Here is a 22,902-nt window from a genome sequence, read left to right as displayed (position 1 = left end):
TCACATCTCTTTGGTTCCCCAAAATGAATGAACTTGGGTTCAAGCTAGATTTGAAAATAGTGGTAACAAGTAAAAAGGTGCCTAGAGCAGTTTTAAGAGAGCCCTTACTTCTGAGCATATCTTCCTAATCACCACCCTGTAAGGAATGGGTGGGGCAGGAGTTTGTAATGTTCTACAGATCCGTAAACAGAGGCCCAAACCTTTAAATGATTTTGTCTTCTTTTGATCATGGCTGACCTTTTCTAGCCCCTCAGGGCGGAGCTGGCAGTGAAGCAGCCTCAGCACTTAGCTGGTGTCTGGGGGCACTTTCCTGGGGGAACTGAGATTGGGACCAATGCTCATGGCTGTGCTTCCTCAGCCCCTAAAGAGGAAACCAATGGTGTCTAACTCCAGAACAGAGAGTCTCACTGGTTTCTGGAGACAGGAGCTGGATGGCGCCATAAGCATTAACTCCTCTCTTGGACCAGGAGGCAGTGAGCATCCTAGACTCCTTTTAGATGGTCAGACTGAAGGGGGAGGAAAGCGTGGGTTCCTACAAAAGCTCAGCTGAGATGCCTTCTTCTGAGGCCCAGACTAACTTTCTTCATCCTAACAGGGCTTGAAAATCCCCCCACAGGAAAGAAGGGCCCCCAGGTAGGGGCTCTTCGGCCTCCTAAGATGCAGCAGGGAGCTCTGTCCCAGGTATTGGGCTCTTGAAGAGAAGATGGAGCAGCCTTCTTTGTCGCTAAGATAGAACACTAATAAAGCTTATAAGACTTCACACATAAAATCCAGCTTTGGAAAATGCTTTCAGAAATCCTTCTATTTGGCCTACAAAATTTGTATTGATTGCCTCCCTTCATCTAGGATGAAGGATTCTCTCCCTTATTTCTATTTCCCACCCCATCAAGATGCTACTGGAGAACCTGCAATAGCTCCCTACTGTCAGATCCCACTGTCTGCCTTTGAAAACCTTTGGTATTGGGCCTTAATCACCCTATTCAGGCTGACCGCCCACCACTCTCTACCACTCCCCTGGCCTGCCCCCTTCTCTAGCCCCAGACTCTGCTTATTCCAGTGCCCTCCACCAGGGATGTGATCTTTTTCTGTCTTGCCTGAAAACCCTGCCCTTCCTTTAAGGCCCAAAGCAAGTTCCAGCCCTTTTATGACACCCCTCTGCCTCCCCTTGCCTCATCCTTCACCAGGGCAGTGTTGAAAATTTAGTGGTTTTCCAATCCCATTGTATGCACCTGTTTTGTATCCTGCCCCTGGGTTCCCCTCAGGCCTAGTTGTCCGACTGCATGATCATCCCCCTTCTCCACTGGCTCAGACAATACGAGATTGCCCCACCAGCCTCAAACTCTCAGGCTAAGGAGACCGGAGGGCAGAGTGGAAACACTTTGTTGTTTTACTATGCCTGCCACCTAGTTTGGAGGAATATTAATGGCTAAGGTCCTAGAAGGGAGGTAGTGTCTCAGTGGGTAAGGCCACCATACAGTAGAGTTGGTGAAATCTGGGTTCGGATTCTGACTCAGACATTGCTTAGCCAATGACCTTGAGCAAGTCACTTTCAGTTTCCTCCTCTTCACATGGGGATGATAGTGAGGAAATGCTGTGTATAAAAGTATGGCTGGAGTTCACCATTGGCAGAAGAAGCCAGTGGCCGGGCAAGAGATGGCGGCCCAGCTGTGGCGGAGCCTGCACCCTTTCCCTTTGGCCTGGCTTTCCTCTAACATCTTTTCAAAAGTCATCATCTTAACAACAGTCATGCCAATATATAACCTTAATAAATTCTTGTAAAAAAAAAATCATTTGGGGGGGAATGTGCTCAGTCAGCTTCATTTCGAAGCCATATTTTTCTAAGCCCAGTGCATATTCAGTACCCACATAAGGTTCCTTTAATTCTACCTCATGTTTCAGAAGAAATTCAAAGGCCCAGAGTGGCTTAGAAAGCAGGGCTGCAGGGCTAAGGTGGGAAGTGTGGTCTCCTACCTCCTGTGCCTTCTGCTCGATCCCCTGAGCCCTCCTGGTTCCCCAGCGCAGGTGTCCTGCTCAGTCGCATCCTGCTCTTGCTGCAGGAGGTGGCCAAGTGCTGCTGGGGCAGCCCAGCAGAAGGCTGAGGAAACATGAGGTACAGAAACCAGGCCCAATTAATAGATTATTACAGGACCCTGTAATTATCCTGAAAGGGGGGCTCTTTACAAAGGAATCACAATTAGAAAACAGCCCATTAAACTGAGACACATCCACGCAGGGGTGCCGCTGGGGGATCTCCATCTCAATCCCAACAGTGGGCAGCTGCATGGAAACATCTGTGGCCGTGGGGTACCGAGGCTCTGAGAGCAGATACTGATTGACTGTCATCTGATTACTGTGTTCATTCATTCAACCTACATATAATTAAATGGGTCCATGGAGCTGCAAGAGTAAGCCAAAGTAAGTGGGAACCCTTAAGAAGCTGGTATCAAAATCAAAATTCTCTCTCTCTTTCATACGCAATCTCACATAATGACACACATACATTTATAAGCAAACCCCGGGGGCATAAGAAAAAAGAGAAAATGGGCACATACTCAATTTTCCCCATCCCTAACTTCCCAGGGGGAAAAAACTAACAGTACTGAAGGATTAAAAGTATACAAGATAAAACTAATTAAACAGTATAATTAAAATTGGTGAATTTTATTGAATGCAAATGATACCTTAATCCCTGATTTTTTTAAAGAAGTATATATATACACAAAAATTAACTCAAAGTGGATCATAGACCCAAACGGAAGAACTAAACTATAAAACTCTTAGAAGAAGATAAAGGAGTAAATCTTCATAATCTTGGATTAGACAATGATTTCTTAGCTATGACACCCAAAATATGAGTATCAAAAGAGAAAATCAATGAGCTGGACTTTATAAAATTTAAAATCTTTTGTGCTTTGAAGGACACAATCAAGAAAGTAAAATGACAACCTACAAATTGGGAGAAAATATTTTGCAAATCTATATATATGATATACGATTTAGAACTCTTACAACTCAATTAAAAATGAGCAAAAGACTCGAATAGACATCTCTCTGAAGGTGTACGAATGACCTATAAGCATTCATAAAAAGATGTTCAACATTATTGGTTGGTACAGAAATATAAATCAGCACTACAATGGGATACCATTTCATACTACCAGAATGGCTATACTCAAAGAGACAGACAATAATTTGTAAGGATGTGAAGAAACTGGAACCCTCACACATCGCTGGAGGGACTGAAAAATCACAGCCATTTTGCAAACAATTTGGCTGTTCCTCATAGTGTTAAAAATACAGTTACCATATGACCCAGCAATTTCACTTCTAAGTATACACCCAAGAGAAATGAAAAGATATGTCCACACAAAAACTCATATATGAATTTTCATAGCAGCATTATTCATAATATCAAAGTGGAAACAACCCAAATGTCCATTGACAGATGAATGGATAAACAAAATATGGAAGATCCAAAAGATGGGCTATTATTCATCAATACAAAGAAATGAAGTACTAATCCATGATATCACATGGATGGGCCTCAAAAATGCTATGCTAAGTGAAAGAAGCAAGTCATGAAAGACCACACATTGTATGATTCCATTTATATGAATGTCCAGAATAAGAAAATCATAGAAATAGAAAGCAGATTAGTTACTTAGACCTGGAGGACTAGAGGGGAGATGGGGTGACTGCTAATGGGTACAGAATTTCTTTTTGGGGTGATGATAATATTCTAAAATTGATTTTGGCAATGGTTGCAGAACTCTGTGAATATACTAAAAACCACTGAATTGTATACTTTAAACAGATGAAATTTATGGTATGTAAATTATATCAATACAACCTTTTTTTTAAGTACACATTTTTCAAAATCCATAGAATTGAACACCTAATAAAAGGGTGCACTTTACTGTATACAAATTATACCTCAATTTAAAAACAATTTAACACACACAAAAGTCTATAAATGAGCTCTAGAAGTTTTAAAACATTAATTATAGTTCCATAATTATGATTCCATTAGTATAAATACGGTAAAGTTTTCACCAAGAAAAGGAAAGCAAAGAGAAGCTACAAGAACTTTGGTTCAAATTTCATTTCTTGCCTGTCTCTGCCAACAGAATGTCAGTCTACATTTTTTGTGTGCCTAGAACAGTACCCAGCTCACAGCAAATGCTCGACAAACATATGTGAACGAAAAGGAGGATGGAAAGGACCATGACATCTCAAATCCACCATCTCCTAGAGAAGCCCATTGGAGCCACTTCCAAACACTTTTTTTTTAATTGTGGTAAAATACACAAAACATAAAATGTACCATCTTAACCATGTGTAAGTGTACAGTTCAGTAGTGTTAAATATATCCACATTGTTGTGCAAGCCATCCCCAGAACTCTTTCATCTTGCAAAATTGCAACTTCATACACACTAAATAACAATACCCCATTGCCCGCCTCCCAGCCCCTGGCAATCATCGTTCTACCTTGTGTCTCTATGAATTTGACTTCTCTAGATCCATCACATAGTGGAATTATAAAGTATTTGTCTTACTGTGCCTGGCTTACTTCACTCAGCACCATGTCTTCAAGGTTCAATTACACTGCAGCAAATATCAGAATTTCCTTCCTTTCTAAGGCCGAATACCATTCCACTGCATGGATATACCACATTTTGCTTATCCTTTCATCCGTCAATAGACATTTGGGTTGCTTCCATCTTTTGGCTACTGTGAATAATGCTGCTATGAATATGAGTGTACAAATAACTCTGAGAGCCTGCTTTCACTTTTTTTGGGTACATACCCAGAAGTGGAATTGCTGGATCATATGATTAATTCTATTTTTAACTTTTTGAGGAACCACTATACTGTTTTCTACACCATTTGCACCATTTTAAATTCCCACCAATACTGCACAACACTGTCAAGCACTTTTATGCCTCTCTACTTCTCAGTGCAGGTCCAAATGACCCCAGTCAAGCCCCACTGCACCCACACCTACAAGGTGGTAAGTGGTGAACGGCTGGCTGAGGGCGATGGATTAGCAGACTCCTGTCTGTTCTAGGAATTCGGAGCCAGAGTGAGGACAGCTTCCCAGAGGAGGAAGAATGAGAGTTCAGCCCTGAGGATGTGAGGGCAGCTCTTCTCACTCTCTCCCTTGGGCCTCCCTCGACCTCATTCCCATTCCCTTGGAGGGGAGTGGGGAATCAAGGGCTTGGGACAGAGTCGGAGAGCTGATTCGGGCTGGCTCGTCTCAGAAGACAGGAGAGGAGCCTGAGCCCCCAGGAGAGAAGGGCTGAGGTTGGAGAACCTGTCTCAGTGGCCCCCAACCCATTCTGAGCCTCCAAAAATTTTGACTTTCGCTATCATTGATGGAGTGAAGATATGAAAAACCTGTGACTTCAGCAACAATGTTAAGTGAATTCGTGTTTTATTCACCCAAACTGCACCTACAGACATTTAAAAAAGCAGCAGGAGACATAGGGGCCAGACATGCTGTGGACATTAGTCTACGGACAACCCGGGCTGGTCCTCACTGGAAACTGCCAGCCCCTGATGATAACTTCAAACCCTCTTTTAAGTCCCCCAGAAGTCAGCAGCAGGCAGAATGGAAACTGCCCACTCCACCATGGGGCTACAGGAAGGGCAGGCCTAGGGCTCATGTTTATAGAATGCTTTACATCTTCAACTCACTTAACTTATCACCAGTCCTATGAAGTAGGTACTATTATTATTATTATTTTAACTGAAGTATAGTCAGTTTACAATGTTGTTAATTTCTGGTGCCCAGCATAGTAATTCATTTATATACGCCTTTTCATATTCTTTTTCATTACAGGCTCTTACAAGATATTGAATATAGTTCCCTGTGCTCTACAGTAGGACCTTATTGTTTATCTGTTTTATATATAGTAAGGTACTATTATCATTAGTCCCATTTTTCAGATGAGGAAACGGGATTATGGGGCAATGGAAAGAGTTTGAACTGGGAGAGGGGAGCCCTGCAGTCTAGCATGATTTTGCCATTGACCTTGTTTCTTTATCTTTGAACTGAGATGGTGGGACTGGATAACCTCAAGAATGATTCTTGGAGGCAGAGCTCAGCTGCCAGCAGCTGTCTCCGCTGCTTTTCCCAGCCCCACCCCGTCACTGCTCCCCAGGTTCAAGCTTGGGGCGGGGTGGGGTGAGGGTGGGGGCCGGAGAAATAACAGAGCCACCTTGCAGGTTGCTGGGCAAATGCTTGACTGCTTTCTGGAGCAAGTTCAAGTCTGGAAGGAGAAGGTTAAGAAGAAATTTCCACAGCCCTTCCCCCAGCCAGGGATTTTCCACTCTGCCTGGGCAGACACGCCTCTCAGTTTCCCCAGAGTGAGCACCGGGCAATCCATAGGTGTTAATGAACGTCTCAGCTGAGTGCTAGGAAGACTGTAAGACCTGGTTCTGCTTCCTGCCCTGGGAAAAGGGGCAAGTTTGTTGGGAAGGCACGACTGCCCCAGAAAGATGAAGAGGTGGGCTGGGAACCAGGATGGTGTACAACGAAGTATTCAGTCTAGAGGCACCCCAGAGAGAGACCAGTGGGGACAGGAACCACCAGGGGAAGTTTTCTAAAACGGGGGATGGGAGCTGAAGGGCCAGAAATGGGAGGAGGTTTGCATGGGCAGAGAGAGAATAGAACAGATGAGAAGGGGAATAACGTGGACCAGCTTTGCAGAAGTTGCTGTGAACACAGGGACAGTCTAGTGGCCAGGAGAAAGTACAATGTAAGAAGTGGAAAATTTGATGAAGCAGATTGTGCAATAAAGAAGACGGACGGCTTTGCTATGGCCTTTGCACAAGCTGTTCCCTCGGCCGGAAACACGCTTCTCTCAGAGCGTCACCTGGTTGGCTCCACATCAGCGGGGTTTAGCTCAAATGTACCCTCAAATGCTCCACAGGGAAGCCTTCCCTGGCCACTCCTGCTACAGCAGCCTTGAGCCCATTTCTTGCACATCTTTGTGTTTCATTTTCTCCCCAGCACTCATCACCACCTGCACTTATCTTCTTTCTTTTAGTGGCTGCTTCATGGAATTCCACAAGAGCAGAGGCAGTGATGGGGCTAGTTCTACACTCCCCAGAGCCTGGCACAGAGCAGGCCCTCAGTAAATATTGTTGCGTTTAACTGAATTGCACTTGGAGTGTTATGATAAAAGGAGGCCTATGATAATGTTGCTTTTTTCCTGAGCACTACGATATGCCAGGCAGTGTGCTAAGTGCTTTACAAACATTATTTCATTTATTCCTCTGAACAACTCTATGAGGGAAGTGCTACTATTATCTCTGTCTTTGGGGTTCTTTCTTATTTTATTTTTTTCCTTTAAAAAATTGTTTCTTCTTTTTTTTTCTTTTTAAAATTATCTCTGTTTTAGAGGAAACTGAGGTCCAGAGAGGTTGGTTAAGTTGCTCAAGGACACACAGAGCCAGGATTTGAACACACACATTTATCCTCTAAATTAGCACTGTCTGATAGAAACATGAGCCACATAAGTGACTGAAATTTTTCTAATAGCTACATTTAAAAACTCAGGTGATGTTAATTTCAATGATATCTTAAATATTTAATTTAATATTTAATATTAAAATTTTAAATCTGATACATTAAAAATTATTTCAATACATAATCAATATAAAAACATGAATGACATATTTTAAAATTTTATTTTACTAAGTCTTAAAAATTTGGTGCCTCGTTTACACTTAAAATACTTGCTAAATTTTTGTCAGAAAATGATCCATGCTTAGATTTCATAAAATCTGCAGTTTAAAAGGTAGATCTGCCGGAGCGGGGTGGTCAGATGGGGGCCCTGGCTATTCAAGTTGTTCTACACATACTTCGATGTTTCTGATAACTGCATTGAGTATCAGTTTTAAAGCTTAAATGTAAATCGATTAAAGTTAAATAAAATGGTAACTCAGTTCCTCAGCTGCACTAGTCACACTTCAAGTGCCCAAGAGCCACATGTGGCTGGTGGCCACTGTACTGGGTGGGAGAGACCCAGGGGAGGGATATGGAGCAGAAGGGACCAGCTGTGGGAGGGAAAGGGGGTCAGCTGAAGTGGCAGGCCTGGGCCCACCTAAAAATGAGATGGAGTGACCAGCCGTGACTCCCACCAAGCTGCAGAGGTTGGCTCACTCACAAGGGCTGGGCCTCCAGTGAGTTTTCTGTAGGCCTGGGCTTCTTCCCACCACGGAGGTGATAGCCCTCAGACCCCTTGGCTGAGCACATGGTCAGCCTCCTCTCAGCGCTTCTATCCCCTTCAACCCCAGGGGATCCTGGGGCAGGTGTGGGACTAGACCTGAGCAGGCTGAGGCTGGTGGGGCAGAATGATCACCCCCTTTGCCCCCCGACCTATGGTCCACTGGAGAGGGGTGGTAAGGTGAGGGCCCTGGCTATACAACTCTGGAGTCAAGTACACCTGGGTTCCAAGCCCAGCTGGGCCAGTTCGTTGCAGTGTGAACTCAGACAAGTCAAGTCTGTGCTCTGAACTTCAGCTTCCTTATCCAGAAACTGAAGACCAGTAATGAAATGCTGTGAGATTCGGGTGACGCCTACAGAGTGCCCAGCTCAGAGTAAATGACCAATTAACATAACTAGTCTTCCTAGATAATGTCCTTTTCCTGTCAAAAATAGGAAAGTAAGACTAGATCATGTTTGTGATCACTGGAAAGGAGATGTCCCAAGTGAGCTGTAGAGGGAGTGAGTTAATCTGGGTGGATGAGGGTTCCCTCCACAGGGAACCCCACTTGCCCTGCATGACACAGCCCTGGTTAACCATCCGGAGTGGGGAGGAGGATACGCCACTCCCACAGGCCCTGGGTGCCTGAGCGTGAGTGGTGGGGTAAGAATGGCCAAGAGCCACCTTCCAGAAATGGGGAGTGTGAGTCAAACTGAATCAGGAACAGATGAAGTCACCCTGGGTCCCTGGAGTTACTCAGAGTGACACTGGTACATGCCCGGCAGGACTGATGGATGAACTGAGCTCCAAGAAAGCAGGTGGGGCTGGAAACTACCCAAGACAAGGAAACTGGTGGAGCGGAAACTCTAGGCACTGCCTCAGGGTGGCAGGAAGAGGGGCTCCGTCTGGGTATTTTGGAGGGCGAGGCAGCTGCAACTCCCTCTCCCAGTCAGAACTCCGCTTGAGCAAAGAATACCCGCCTCAGGCCCCAGCTCTCCCCACTGCACTTTCCCAGCCCCCAAACCTTTGCTCTGCTGGCTTCTCCCAAGTGCAGGAGCTGAGAGAGCCCTGAGCCGACCTCTGTCCTCTGCCCGCCAAAGGTCTCTTGCTCTTGTCACCTTATTCTGCTAACATTTTCCGCATTTTCTCCCTTGTCTGCCACCCCCTACTGGAATCGGTGCTTTTAGCGTTAGGACAAGTCTATCTTGGTGGAGGCTTAGTAGATACTTGCTGGGACGTTAGACTCAAGAACTGGGTGGGTTTTCTTCGCATTTCTAACACTCGTTATGTGGCTGGGGGTCAGCCTCTCTGAGCCTTGTTTCCACATCTTTAAAGTGGGAAACGAAATCCCTAAAATGCCTGGGAGAACCAGATCAGAAAGCAGGGAGGATGAAGCATCCAGCTGGTTCTAGGACGTTTCTGATGGATAACACTTCAGACACAGTTTGTGAGCAGGTCAACTTGCAGAAGAGGAAACTGAGGCACAAGGAAGCCATGAAGAAAGGCTGCCCAAGGAGAAGAGTTGAGCTCTCCCTGCTCCCCACCCCCAGCCCCTAAGGCCCTGGTTTATCCTTCCAGGACCTCTGGTTAGATCACTCTCATTCCATTTCCCTGGGAGTTTCAGTCCAGAGGTCCTGCAGTGTGCCAGCCTGTCCCTGCCTTGGGAGATGGCCTTGCCCCACTCAGCTTCCTGTATGGGATGGGGTCTGGTTCATGGGAGTAGGGAGGGTGCAGGAGACAGCAGAGCTGGCTGCCTCTGGTGCTGGGTGCTGGGGTCACAGAGCGTGTGTGTGTGTGTATGTTCATCACTCCAAAAATATTCACTGGATCCTCACTACACCCCAAGAGGGAGGCAGTCCAGCCTAGTGGGGAGATGCTGGAGTCAAACTGGACTCATATTAAATGACATAACACTCTTGGCCCTTCCGAAGTCCCAGTCTCCAACCTGAAAAAGAGGGCTGTGAGGACGGTGCGTATATAGCACTTAGCCCAGGGCCCAGCTCACCATCAACACTCAATAAATAGCAAGTGGTTTTTTTTGTTGGTTTGTTTGCTTCTCAGATTGTCAGCCCTGTAAGGACACAAGGGACACTTGTTTTGGCCACTGCTTATCCACAGCCCTCACACTTGGTAGGTGCTCAGTTGGATGAAGGAATAAGTGGAAGAAAGGAGGAAGGAAGAGAAGGACAGAGGAAGAAAAGGAAAAGGGGAGGAAGAAAAGGAAAAGGAGAGGAAGGAGCAGCTCTGATTTGGTACCTCTCAGCTTCTGTGCCCACCTCATCCTCCCTCTCTCACTTGGGGGCCACCTTCAAGGCTCCTCTCACTGTATGCTGAATGGTGACCTGGAAGGAGAGCTGATCTGAGAATGGGACAGCTGAGTCTAAATCACCACTTGACTGAACTTAGCCTCCTCAACATTCTCCTCTATGAAAAGATAATGACTGTACCAACTACCCTCTGAATTCAGTAGGGAGGTCCAAGAGATGTGTATGAATACACTGAATATATTTGTAAGCTAAAGAGTGTTAGGGATTATCTTGGTAGAATGATAGGCAGTGTAGGCTCTGGGACTAGATTTCCTACATTCAAATTCCTGCACCACTGCGTGCAGACCTTGGGCAAGATCCTTAACCTCTCTGGACCTCGGCTTCCTTATCCATAAAACAAGGATAATAACAGCACTCGCCTCACAGAGTTGTGAGATTTAAGTGAGATAATGTATGAGAAGCTCTTGAATCAGTGGAGAGTGCACAGTAGGCCCTCAAAAAAATAGGGGCCACGATAACAAAGCCTGCCCTCAGGAAGGATTCTGTGAACTACTTCTCACTGAAGTGTGAATGGGTGATAAGACCTACTATGCCCCCTCTGCTCAGAGGAATTGGAATCTTAACAGGGATTAAAGGAGTGAAACCCCCTCTAAGGATGGAATTTTTTAAAGTAGAGGAAGTAAACAGAGGGTAGAGAAGGGCCTTTCTAGGGTCCCTCAAAATCACAGTTGCTGCCTGCTGCACAAATCCTGCTGGGTCCAAGAGGGGTACCCCACACAGGAGAAGGGAGAACACAGTCCCAGTCCCGGAGGAACCTCCTCTCTGCTTGGAGAAACAGGGAACAACTAGACCCTAGGACAGTGCATAACTATGGCTAAACATGGAGGGCCATCTGCAGCATGGCGGGCAACAGCTGGGGTCCAGCTATGAGAACAGGAACTAAGGCCAGAGGTGGGGATGGGCACCAGATGTGATGAGGACTGACCTGTGACCAATGAGGAAGGGGTGGCTCCCTCCTGGAGTGGAGGCCCCATCCTCCACCTCTGTTTTCTCTACTAGGAACTTAGTACCAGGCTGGCACCCATAGCAGAGGGTGTAGAGGTGTTCAGGACAGGGGGTCTGGAGTCAGACTGCCAGGGCTCAATCCAGGCTCTACTTCTTTTCAGTTGTGTGACCTTGTGACCTCAGTGTGCAGGACACAGGGAGAGGGAGCTGCTGGCACCCATTCCCCATCTCTTCCCATCCTTCTTTGAAGAAACATTCCTCCCTCCTTCCTTTTCAGCCCATTGGAACAGGTGGGGCTACATGCATGGGGCCTGTGACCACACCCACCAGTCAGCACAGAACCTTCCTGGACAGTGCCTTTTATCAGTGGTCCCACAACTCCTAATTGTCTAATTAGAGTAAATCCTGGAACTTGGGTCGCAATTACCAAGAAGAGACCCTCGTTTCTACTGAAATAGAATTGGGGGTGATATGAACCTGAGGCTGCAGATGACCCTTCATAGCAGAGTGGAAAGATTCAGTCTTTATGTTTTTGAGTTTCCAGGTCAACCCATGCCTGGATTGTTCAGTTTCCTGAGCCAGTAAATTCCTCTCTTAGCATAAACCAGTTTGAGTCAGGGTTTTTTGTCATTAACATCAGAAAGAGTCTGAAATTCACATGGTGAACTTTTTTAACCTCTCTATAAATTTCAGTTTCCTCATCTGCAAAAAGGGGATGACAATAATAGCATTTTTCAGGAGAAAGGAAGGGTTGTTCTGGGATAATTAAAAGAGTTGATGAGGGTCCAACACTTAACATAGAGCCTGACATGACCTATGTTAGGCATTCAAAAAACATCAACTTTTAGGTGCTCTGTGTTTGTTAACAATTCTGGCCCTAGGAGATGAACTACAAAGGTATCTGGGAAAAAGCCTATACCTGTAACTCTGAGGGGTCCCAGGAAACTCTGGGCGTGAGGTGGTGGGGGGCACTCCACTCTGCAGGGAGGACTGCTTTATCCATCCAGATCACAGGTGGCACAAAGAAAGCTCAGGTGGGTGTCATGATTCTTTTTCCCAGTCTTCACAATCTAATCAAGCCCATTTTGCAGATGAAGAATGTGAGGCTCAGAGATTAGGTCCAATTTAATCTATATCCAGCCCCCAAACTGACGGCTCAGCCCCTGCCTTGAAGCACATCAGTGCTGTACCACCGTGCGGCAGCTCCTTGCCAGGTCTCAGTCCCAGTTACTAGGCTAAATAAAATGGGTCTGTTATTGTTAAACCAGGGCTTCCACTAGTAATGCTAGGCAAGTTTGAAAGGGTAAAAAGGAGTTAGAAACACTCTTCCTCCTTCCCTGAGGGTGGCTCTATCTTGGACCTGCTGTCTCCTGCACAGAGAACTTTCTTGGTTTCCCCTTTCTCGTGTAGTTAAGGTGCTGTCACCAGTTAGCGGCGGTTTACCCCCCAGAGGGAGTCTGACGCAGTTTTGCTAAAGGAAACCACGCAAGCCTCACAGCTTGGCACGACCCTTCCTTCCGGGCAGGCCAGGATGCCTGGGGAGTAGGGGTGGGAACAGCACCTCCCACTTCCCTCCAGATAACCGCCAAGCCGGCCAGATCATTCTCACGTCTGGGAATTGAGCTCACGTTGGGCTTTTCCCATCTAGCCTCCTTAAGCCTCAGTTTCCTCATCTGTAAAATGGTACCCGCCTATTTCAGGGTGATTTTGAGGGCATTATGGGTGGTGGGGGGAACTCCTAGGCTGTTCAGCACAAGGATCAGCACAAAATCATGGGTGTTCAATCCCTCCTCCCAAACAGAGAGGAAGGCACCTGTGTGCTGGAGAGGGCAGAGCGAGGATTCGAACTGGGTCTTATGTGACTCCAAGCTCAAACGTCTACCTTCAGGAACTTCACCCTCTTTTGCTAGTGGGATCCTCCCCACCCACTTCCCTAATACTTTTCCTCCTCAGCCTCCTTCCCAGCCTTACAGTGTCTTCTCCTCTGCCTGGCAGCCCTCGGGCACCTCCCAACTACAGCCCCACGGAGCCAGACCTCCCCCACCTGAATTGTTGGAAAGAAAAACTGTTTTCTTCTGGGTCCTTTGAGTCCATTCACCCAGCTCTGCATTGATTCAGCCTTGCCTGAGGAAACGTCCTGTGTGATGCTCCCCTACCTCCACCCCCACCCACCAGTAACTCTAGGACACAGCTCCACTGTAGCCAGTATGGCCGTGAGAAGTGGGATCACATGCCCATGGGTCTCCCTGTGGGATGGGAAGCAAGATGCATCACCCCCTCTAAATCTCCTTACAGGGGTCTCTCCCTGTCTGCCTCGGGCTGGTGCCTTCTGATGGTGGAGGCGGGCCCTCGACCTCAATGGCCAATGAAGAAGCTCATAGGGGTACTTTTGGTTGTCAAGGCAACAGGAAGCTGTATTTCATGTCCCCACCTCCATCCTTCCAAGGACCAGACAGGTCACACTCTGTGGGCCCTAGTTCCACCTCAGGATAGAGTGGGAATCAAAGCTGGGGGACAACTAGGACCCAAAACCCTTCACAAATGCTAACAGCATAGATGAGCCAGTGTGTACAACATCGATAGAAGACTGCCTGAAGGAGGGGCACTACGAATAGGGTTCTGTTAAAAGGGACAGTGAAACCCAATTTACTATATTGGAGTGGAGGTAGCACCACAGGGGCAGGGCACGTTGCTGGGCAAATTCAGGTGGGAATGAGTTGGGTAGGTGCTTAGCAAGTAGATTAGGGCTTCCAAGCCAAGACTCACCCAGGGCAGGGATGGGAGCCAAGATGAGCAGGTGCAGCTGAATTGTAGGTCTCACAGTGCTTTAGTTCTAGGCAGGAAGAGAGAACCAAGGGTCACCAAGGCCATTCCCTTGCCTCCAGGCAGCTTGCACTCTGTTGTAGGTATAGTCATGTCCGGTCTTGGGCATTCATTAACCTCATACTCTTCCCAGGAAAGAGGAAGGTGACCAAGTTCATTGTCCCCATTTCACAGATAAGAAAACTGATACCTGCCTGGTAAAGTACTCACCCTTGGGCCCTGGGGCCTGGCATTGGGCCCAAGCAGGGCTCTCCAGGCCTTTAACTCCTTGGTGTGTGGCTGGTCCAAGGAAGCCCCATGCCACAGCTCTGACATTGTCCACCCTTACTGATGATACAGGGATGCTGGGGCCAACTGAACCCCATGTTTAACGAGGCAGGTGAGCCAGAACAGGGAACCCTGCCCCTGCCTCTGGTGGCTCTGGACCGGCAGCAGGTAGAGGCAGCAAGACTCCCTCCTTGGTCACTCTGAGAATGAGTCCAGTATTCCTCCATGGTCCTGGCCTCACAAGGCCCACAGTCTAATGGGGAGACAGACCTGCCATAACTGCCGAGTGTGATAATTGCTCAGGGACAACATGGACAAAGCACAGTGGCATCACAAGAGAAAGGGTGCCTGAGTCTGCCCAGGGAAGCTGGAGAGACCTCACAGAGGAGGCAGCCTTTCAGAGGCCACAAGACACATAGGCCTTTGCCCAGGCAGACAAGCAAGAGGAGGGTGCAAAGGGAATAATGTCTGCAAAGACCTGGTGCCCTGGGGAAAACGCAAGTCAGGGCAGGACTGTGGTGGAACCTGGGCTGTGGAGCGAATGCCCAGGACAGGACTGCGTGCCCCACAGTTGGGTGCTTTCTTTCCCCTTCTGAACCAGCCAGTACCCACATTTGCTTTTCTCCAAATGATGGATTCATAGAACCCTCAGAACCACTTCTGAGGATCCCACTTTGAGAAGGGCTGGGTTAGAAATTAACCACGGTCAACTATGGCTACATGCCAACCACATGGATGGATAACACTGGTGTTGTGTTGAGAGAAAGAGGCCAGGCACCAGAGTCATTCTATAAGACCCAGTTATATCAAGTTCAAAGATACTGACAGGATACCTCTAGGGGTGTGGAAGGTCTTAATCCTCTGGGGGACAGTAATAATATCGTGTTTCTTGATCTGAGTATTGGTTTCACAAATGTGTTCTCTTTGTAAAAATTCATCCAGCTCTATACTTAAGCTTTGTGCATTTTTCTGTATGTAGCTTCTACTTAAATTAAAAAAAAAAAAGTTAACTGCTTTCCGTAAACATCAGTGTAAATGTAGACACTAAAATTTTGTGATCACATAATCGGCTGTAAGCCAAACATCCAGATGATGCAGAATATGTTTATATTGATTTTTTAGATTATTCCAAAATGAAAACAAATATTTTAAAGTCTCATGGAGACTTCTCAGACTCCAGAGAGCCTGTCTACAGACTCCAGGGTTTGAGAGGAGGGGAGGCATTACAATGCTCAGTCCTGGGCCTGGGGGATGGAGGGTAAACTGTACTGTACATCGGCCTGGAGCCTCTTCCCAGGGGGGGGACACAGGGAGACGATGCCCTCATTCAATAGATCGCCTGTTCCTGGGAGGCTGAGGACCCCCAGGATGAGGGAACTAGTTCCCGCAAACCCCCTGAGACTCAGACCCAGCCCCATCATAGCAGGGATGGCCACTAGAGGTGGGTCTCCCTGGCCGGGCTGGGAGCTTCTGAAGGGCAGGGGCCTCTTTCACTCACTCTATGTCCCTGATGCCTAGAGAGAGGCCTAAACAACCCAGCTCTGGGTGGAACAGACTGTTCCAGAACCCAGAGAGGGCTGCATCTGTGGGCAGGCGGCTCAATAGCCTCTCAACAGGTGTCCTCTCCCGTCCTCTGGGACATCCCTTCTTAGCCCACCCCTGACTCAGCCACTCTAGCCCACTCTTAACAACCAGCCTCCTCTCCCCACTTTGCTGTCTCCTTTCAGCCAGCATTTCTCAAACCACCTGTATGATCTCTGCCCTAACCTTGTGCTACCTGGAGTCTTATTTACTCAATAGTTTTCTTTAAAACAGTAAGTTGTCATTCCTATTGTTTTGACTTGTCCTTGTTCTAAGCAATAATATTTGTGAAATCCTGGATTTGATGTGCTAGTTTTATTTTTTTTCTAACATACATTAAATTTTAATTTAAAATACTTGTTCTCATATCACCTAAAATTACCTTGTGGACCACCACAGGGGAAATGATTTTATACAATGGTTCAGCCAGGATGGATGGTTATTAGTTATGAATACTAATCATAGCCTCAGGTTAATAGCAAGCTGTATGCCTCTTCCATGCATTTACATTCACATCTCATTCAATCCTCTTAATTCCTGCACCGTGGACATCATTGGCCCCATTTTACAGATGAGGAAACTGAAGCTCTAAGACTAGTAGTGACTTGCTTAGGGTCACACAGACAGTTAGAACTTTTGGTCCTGATTCAAGGCTCTGATGGTTCACGACCAAGGAGAAGACAGGGGAGCAAGAGGCATCCTGTCTCCAGCCAGACCCACAAGAGCCACGGGATGGAAACTCATGGCATAGACAGTTTGGATTAGACATGAGGAAGGACTTCCTGGTTAGAAATGTTTAGATGCAAGAATGACTGACCGAGGAAGGGCGTGGAATGCCCAGCTTCCCAAGTCCTCAAAACAAGATAAAGCCTTGCCCAGCTGAGATCATGCCAGTGCAGCCTGGAGGCAGGAGAACGGACTGAGTGACATCTCGGGCCTCATCCAACCCCAGAGATTGGGTGCAGCCTGCCATCAGGGTGGCCATCCTTGCCGTTTCTCCAAAGCATCTATCATACAAGGAAAGGTATGTGGAGGCTCCAACTTAAAGGAACTGGGAACACCCTGTGTTGGCCCTCAGTCCTGGGAGGGAGTGTTGGCAACCGCAGGTCAAGGTGGCAGGGTGTTCGCTCACCCCCTTCCCTTTCCACGGCTCTGCCAGCTCCCGGAGCATGTCTCCAAGGCTGGGAGCCCAAGACCTGGCTGCCCTCAGAATCGCTGGGCCTGCTTGGCAGCCTGGGCCAGGGAACCTGCATTTCTTCACTCCTCTCCAGGGGATCCTTTTCAAAACTCCCTGATCTGAAACAAAACAAACAAAAAAAAACAAAACCTCCCTGACCCCAAAATTTAGACACATACTGACTTAAGGCGTTGCCTCTCCAGGGGATGAATTATATATATATATTTTTTGGAAAGTCAAAGTGTTTATCCCTCAAAACAAAAAGGGTATTATCTTCCTTTCTAATTAGACAAATAATATATGCCCAGTTGTTAAAAAAAAATCAAATATAGAAAAGTATAAAAGTGAAAGTAAAATTATCCAAATTTCTCTCATCTAGAAAATAGTGCTGTTAAACTTATGTTTATCAGGGGGTAAAGAGGGTGGGAAAGAATAAACTGGAAATTCAGAGTTTCCACCTCCTGGGGAGTGATAGAAATGTTAGCCATCTTGATTGTGGTGGTGGTTTCACTGTGTATACATCTATCAACATTCACCAAATTGTACATCTGAAATATGTGTAGTTTACCGTAGGGGAATCATACCACAATAAAGGTGTTAAACAAACAAACAAATAAATAAATAAAAAGAAAACAGTGCTGTTGACATTTTGGAGCACATCCTTCCACATTTTTTTCCCGTGGTACAATACACATAACATAAAACTCATCATTTTAACCATTTTTAAATGCACACGGATCATAATTTTATGAGGTCTCCTGAAGACAGGGCTAATAGTGCAACTTCAGACTCCTCCACGGCCAGTGGGGAAGGTGACTGGGGGCGAGGGCCCTTCCGACTTTGTTTAAATGGAAAGACAGAGGCAGCCAGCCAGTCACCGTGTGGGGTGGTAAGGTTGGTCTTGTTAAAATATAAAAGCCAAGAATAACTCCAGTGGGTGTACGGAGGAAAGCAGGTCTGTCTCCTGCTAGGGCCCCCTGAGGAGAACCAAGGGGCCTGCCTGGTTGTGCTGAACTTCTGCCAGAGGTCAGTCTAGACAAGGAGGGTGAATGTGTCTGTGATTATCTGGCGGGGGCCTCAGTCTCAGGTGTTTCTCTTTGGCCCGGGCCTTTGGGGTGATCAGGAGGCGCGAACTCTGGTGGACAAGGGGTGCTGGGACACAGCAGCGAGTCGGGCACACGATCACCGACCCTGGGGAGTAACAGGCCCTGGGCAGGAAGGCACCAGCTGGCAGAACAAGGAGCAGCGCCCACCCCCTCCCCCAGCACCACCAGGCCAAGGCTTCCTTCCTCCAGCCCCTTGGAGGGCAGGGCACAGGGGGCGCCTCCAGCTCCCAAACAAGGATGTCAGAGGGTGGTTGGGAGGCTTTTAGTCAAGAAACCACAGACACTGATTTAGCAGATACCACGTGCTGGCTTCAGAAGATCCCTGAACTGGAGGAGCCAAACTAACTGGGCAGGGCCGCCCCCTTGCTCCCTCGTGCTACCTGTCTCAGCCCCAGATCAGGAGGGGTGGCTCTCTTGTTGGTCTCCCACCAAATCTACTGTGTGCCCTCACTCAGCCTGAGCACACCCTCATTTGTGTTTTGCCCTCTGTACAGCCCAGCTGAACAGGAAGATCCCTGAGGGCAACTACTGAGTCTTCAGGGGTCTTCATAGCTCCCCGTTTCTGCCCAGTCCAGTGCAGACGTTCAGGTGACATGCACATGGGGAGGCCCTCGGGAGGAGCCCTGGCATTAGGCACAGCTGGAATTCTGAAGGAAGCAGCTCTAACGCCCTCCCAGGGTGGTTTGGAAAGCATCCAGGAGGAGGTGAGGGACACACAGGGTCTTGGAGGTAGCACACAGCTCAGCTAATGGAGAGGGAGCCGGCGGAGGGGGCACTCTGATGCGAGGACCTGCTATGGGAGTGAGGGGTGGGGGCCGAGCCCCAGGAAGTCTCTCCTGTGGTGACTCCCAGGCTGAGACGCCCTGGCTTGCAGGCTCACACCTGTGTCCGCCAGGAGGCGAGGGTGAGATGCAGGGGCTCCAATTACAGTCATGACTTGGATGGTCTCAGGGTTGCCACCTCTTCCAAGAAGCTGACTTTTGAGGAATCTGCCTGGCCACGGAAGTCATGCTGTGTCTGCACTGGCCTCAGCTGTTGATTAAACCTCCATCTGCACCATGCACATCCCAGGAAGAACACTCTTCCTCCCAGCGTGTCCTCACTCCTGTCTCTCATGTTTATGGGCATCAGGTGGTTCAGAGAGGGATCCACACCCAGAGTGTACACCCAGTGAGGTCGGCCGAGAAAACAACAGCCGCCACCTTGCTGGCCCCGCGTTCTGGGAGCTGCAGGCTTGGGCCACCATCACCCCTGGGCGCGCCACTCCTCCTCCCGCCTTCATCAGCCCCCCACCCGAGTGCATCTCTTATGTCCCTGCTTCAGCCTTGTGCCTGCCCAAACTGTTGTTTATCAACACAGACCAGAACATTCCTCTGCCAGCAGAAACACACATGGCCACGGCGCTGCCATCCCACGCCCTGCCGTCAACAAACTCCCACGCGCTGTTTGCCGCTGTCAAAGCTGTGCTCACACACATCCTCACTGCCAACACAGCTGTTCCCCGCTGCTTGGAACCAGGCCCTCCATCCCGCACACGCGTTCCCTGTGGGTTCTTCTCACGTGGACTCATAGCCGGGGCTCACACTCATGGACCAGGCCAGCCAACAACACACTCTGCCCTCTGACCTGGGCTGTCAATTCCCTTGCTACTGTGTGACCTTGGGTAATGATTTAACCTCTCTGAGCATCAGACACCTCATGTGTAGACTGGGGATAATAATTACCTTATAGGGCTTTTCCCATAGGCTCAGAGGGCTGGGCGAGAGAGCAGGCATCCAGTCAGTGCTCAATCACTGCAAGCTCTGGTGGTGGTGACGAGCTCTGTGTATCCTCTCTGGAGTCTAGCCGTTGGTTTTCCTTTCCCATGCCCAGATATTGGGCTCACCTCACATTCACACCTTCCTGGCTGTGTGACCTTGAGCGAGGCACAGCCCCTGTCCGCTTCTCATGTCCTTGCTGGTGAAATAGGTTTAACAACCGCCAGCCAGACCCAGAGGCCTACGGTGAGGCGCGTTGGAGCAGGTTACCATTGTCCTTGGAAGCCTGTCCATCCTGGCCACAGCTGCAGGGCGCTGTGGAAGGAAGGGACTCGACGGGCCAACAGCCAAACCTTGGCATGCTTAGCCACTTTCCACCTTCCCTCATCTCCTCATCCAATCCTCAAACCAGTGTCAGTGTTTCCACGTCAGCTCTGCTGTGGGGCTGCAGTGGCCCATCTCCACCACATCTGGGGGGCCTCGCTGAGCTGATCCCCTGCCCCTGTCCTCCCAACGGCGTTTCTAGCAGACAGAGCTGTTCTTCCTCGCAGGCCCGCCCTACGTGCTGAGCCCTCCTATTTACCCATCTCCTCCTGCTCTCTCTCCTCCCCCAGAGACTAAGTGTCCCTGGCCCTCTCCTCGTGTTCCCCTCCACCCTGTCATCTTCTCTAGGACCCTTTCTGTCTTGTCTCATCAACCCTGTCCTTCCTTCTTGGCCAGCTCTAGCCTCCTGCTCTAGACTTTACTATTCTGGGAAACAGAGAGGTGTGTGCAGAGGGATAGAAAACTAGTATGATTTGAGAACTGAGGGAAATCTAGGCTGAGCAGGTGGGTGTACATTACAGAGAAGAAGGTTCTGTGGTGGGTGGAGCATCACGTTGGGCCACTCGGTGAGCTGGACTTCTCCACACCCTATAGCAGCTTACCTTCCTTGTCCCGTGGTGGAAACAGGTAAAATTGCTGGAGGGAGGATCCTGGCCTCGCCCACGCTCAGAAGTGGTGGCTCCTCCCTTCTACTCCGAGTGACTTTCAAGCTGCAGCCACCACTGGGAGCCATCAGAGATCTGTAGGCTCAGGGGAACCATGGTAAACCGGCTGGCTGCCTCTGTCCTGTGGGTCACTGGGCAAGAGCACAAATAGAAATCCATCCACCACATGTCTAGATATTCAAAATTTATAAATAAAGCTAATAAGCTGTCAAATATAATGTTTTATTTTTCTACCTCCATTAATATACCTTCAGAATGACCTGGAAGATCAGGTTTGAATTTTGAATTCTCCAACACTACAGAATCCCTCCCCAGAACACGGGGACATGAGAGAGCTGGGTTAGTGGTGTGAACACACGTGCAATGCGGGCTCCAGGGCCGCTGGCTGACCTAGCATAAACATAAAATGTGTTTCAACCCAATCAGTATCACGTGCTTTTAATTTCCTCCCAGGCCAGTGTGGCCAAAAGATCTAGAAGGCAGTATGCACAGTCGTTAAGACCTTCATTCAAACCCCAGGACTGCCAAACTTGAGTACTTAATTTTGGAGGCTCAATTTCCTCATCTGTAAAATGGGACTCATGATACCTCCCTGATCAAGTTATTGTGATTATCAAAAGAGATAATCCTTGGGAAGCCCTTAGCATGGTCGTAGAAAATAACTGCTCAATAAGTTGTATGCCACTATTGCTATTCTCACTTCTCCACGCTTGGGCAAGGACAGCATCAGAGCCGGAAGTCATCTGCCCTGTCTCTTCACTGCACACATGAGGAAACAGGTCACTCCACTAAGCAGAAGCAGATATGGAACTAGGTCTTCCAACTTTCCCACAGTCTTGGGTTTTTCCCTAGCTACACGTAAAAAATGGTGGCCCAACAATGTGAGTGTCTGAATGTCAGTGAACTGTACATTTTAAAAATGGTGAACACAAAAATGTTATGGTATGTTCATTTCACCACTGTGTTCGTTGTCTAGGGATGTCATAACAAATTACCACACACTGGGGGCCTGAACAACAGAAATGTATAGTCTCATAGTTCTGGAGGCTAGAAGTCCAGAATAAAGGTGTCAGTACGGTTGATTCCTTCTGAAGGCTGTGAGGCAGACTAGCCCATGCTTCTCCTAGCTTCTGATGGTCCGCCCACAATCTTGGCTTCTTTGGTTTGTGGAAGTATCACTCTAATCCCTGCCTTTATCTTCACATGATGGTCTCCCTTTGTGTATGTGGCTTGCTCTGTGCGTCCAAATTTCCCTTTTATAAGGACACCATTCAGATTGGATAGGGTCCACCCTATTGACCTCACCTTAACTAAAGACATCTGCAATGACCCTATTCCTGAATAAGGTTACATTCCAAGTTAGTGAGGGTTAAGATACATGAGCTTTGGGGGGGGGGCATATTTCATAACATAACAACCACAGAAAAAAACTGGCTATCTTGCGTGGGGGGAGGTGGGTATAGCTCAGTGGTAGAGCACATGCTCAGCAAGCATGAGGTCCTGGGTTCAATCCCCAGTACCTCCATTTAAAAAAAAAGGAAAAAAAAATTGTGGCTATTTCGTATTCAATATCAGTTTATAGGCAGGGGGAAAACAACTTCAGAGCTATGCTCATAGTAAGTCTTCAAAATGTGTTTCTTGACTTGTGTTAAATCTGGTGCCAATAATCTAAAAGGACTGGAATCTCCCAGTTTCCAAGACGCATCCTCTCCTGGC

The 22,902-nt window shown here is 47.9% G+C and overlaps 1 long non-coding RNA gene across 8 annotated transcripts in view; it reads right to left on the bottom strand.

Annotated features, from left to right (window-relative positions):
* The window catches only part of LOC116660509, a 58,568-nt gene that overhangs the window by 22,998 nt on the left and 12,668 nt on the right, over positions 1-22,902 (bottom strand). For 5 of the 8 annotated variants that reach the window (XR_004316064.1, XR_004316063.1, XR_004316068.1 and 2 more), the window contains exons 2-4: positions 21,124-21,317; positions 14,253-14,319; positions 1,972-2,095 (exon numbers count right to left, since the gene is read on the bottom strand). This is a non-coding gene — a long non-coding RNA (uncharacterized LOC116660509). Of the gene's footprint in view, positions 1-1,971; positions 2,096-14,252; positions 14,320-20,164; positions 20,513-21,123; positions 21,318-22,902 lie in introns of all 8 variants that reach the window. The other 3 variants (XR_004316065.1, XR_004316066.1, XR_004316069.1) reach the window with 3 other exon arrangements.

The sequence above is a fragment of the Camelus ferus genome, chromosome 29 (genome assembly GCF_009834535.1).
Source record: "Camelus ferus isolate YT-003-E chromosome 29, BCGSAC_Cfer_1.0, whole genome shotgun sequence".
NCBI lineage: Eukaryota > Metazoa > Chordata > Mammalia > Artiodactyla > Camelidae > Camelus > Camelus ferus.
This window is presented reverse-complemented; position numbering and strand designations above follow the sequence as displayed.